We start from the raw sequence: 1938 nt of genomic DNA, 5'->3' as shown, positions 1-1938 counted from the left end.
CCTGCCTAAAAGCCAGGGCAAATCCTCATGGATCCACAAGCAGTTTCCTTGTGGATGGGGCTATCAAATCAAAGCATGTTGACCCTTCTGGCCAAGAAGGTCAAGTTGCTGCAGTTCTCCCCCACACTTTTTCCTTTTTTATTTTAAGGGCGTGGTTATATTTTGTAAGTTTTGTGTTTATCAAGAAGTTGATTGTGTAAATAAAATTGTGGCCTTGTGTGCCAAATAGCTGGGTTATGATTTCCTGGAGGAGAGCCAAGGTGGTGTGTGGGAGCATGCCAGTGTTAATATGTTCACTTTGCTGAGGAATACGGCCTGTGTGGAGCATGGAGGGAGGACACTCTTCCAGCCTGGCGCTGCTTAACCCTTCCTTGGCCCCACCGTCTCCAAGCCTGCGCCGGGCTTCCCCCAGCAGTGCTGCGCAAACACTGGGAGCATTCACCACGGCTGAGGCTCTCCTGGAATTGCCTGGAGCATGGCCAGGTCAACAGGGGACTTCGCAAGGCTCAGGATCCCACCCTGATTCCCCTCCCGTTGCTTCCTTCAGCAAAGACTCCGTCGAACAGACCTCAAAGGGGCCTCTGAGAGAGGCCAGGTCAGGCACGTGCCTGGGGATGCCAGGGCAGGGAGAAGGGCCTTGGGCTAAATGAGAATCAACTCCCTGACTGTAATGACTTTATTCCCTATTTACTACTAAGTGCTACCTAGGGTTTATCCTATTTCTATCCTGCAGAGGCAGCCAGGAATTTTCTCCGGTGGCTGTTCGGATAGCAGTGGAATCACTGAACAGTTTGGGAGTATTTTCAGCATGGGATGGTGCTTCATGCCACTGAAGGCAATGGGAAGATTGCTAGCAGGCTTTGGGAACACCACAGTTTTGCTCTGGTTCTTCTTTTGTTACTTTTCCCCTACAAATCATGCAGTCCCCATCTCAGAGCAGCTTGTATCTCCTTCATCTCATCCTTAGGTCATCACTTTCTGGAAATATTTAAAACAAATGAATGCAGAAAATGTAACCTCTTGTTTTCCACCAAAAAGGAAATTGTGAGTCTGCTCCTTCTGCAGACAAAGCAGAAGGCCCAAGGATGCAGGAAAGGACTTCATTTTGCCAAGCAGCAGGGAGTGGAGTTAGTTGTGTTACAGTGGGGAGGGGGTGGGGAGCCTCTGTGCTCGGGGAATTCTTGCAACTCAGACAAAAATAGTGACTTCCATTATTTACCTACCTAAGCCGGAAACCTGCTTGCATTTCAGGCATTTATTGTAATTCCTCACATAGCTGGGGATGATAAGCCCTGCTAACTAGTCATTGCATGCTGTCTGAAAATGATAGTTAATGTACACTGGCTACCCAAACAACCTTCTTCTTTAACCCTTTCAAACTTGCTGGCTTTGGGGGTTTGTGTTTTCTCAGATAATATTGGTGCTGATCAGCCTGACCTCAACCCTCCATCTTCATAAAATTCTGTTTAATGGAACACTTTGATCGCAGTCTAATCTATATGAGAGACTTCTCAGAGCAGTTCACACGTCTAAGATACAGTGACAGTTATGTTTCAAATTTCAAAGGAATCAAAGGGAGCCATTTGGCCGACTTCCACTAAATGTCACCAAGATTTGGATGCATAACTCCTTGAGTAGGCTGGATACTGTGGTTTGACCCTATTAATGATCCTGAGCTGTAGCCTGTCGCAGAAAATGAATTCTTTTCTTTGTGCACTCTTTGGTGGCATCTAGGCCCAAATGCCCAAGTGGAAGGTGTCTCCTCTCAGGGGAGCATATGGGAGAGGAAGCACCCACCCGAGGCTTAGAGCTTCAGCAAGGGGAGCTTACCTTTATCCATCTGTGCCTATGCATGTATCCATGTGTTCCTGCAGCCATCCCACCTTGCTGCAGCTGTTGTGGCTGTCCTGTGTGCAGGAGTGTGCCTGGCTGTCCCCA

This window comes from Corvus kubaryi, unplaced genomic scaffold, assembly GCF_017639235.1.
Source record: "Corvus kubaryi isolate FWS band 111438036 unplaced genomic scaffold, C.kubaryi_AGA036_p1.0 70, whole genome shotgun sequence".
NCBI classification, from domain to species: Eukaryota; Metazoa; Chordata; class Aves; order Passeriformes; family Corvidae; genus Corvus; species Corvus kubaryi.
Note: the sequence above shows the minus strand (reverse complement) of the source record.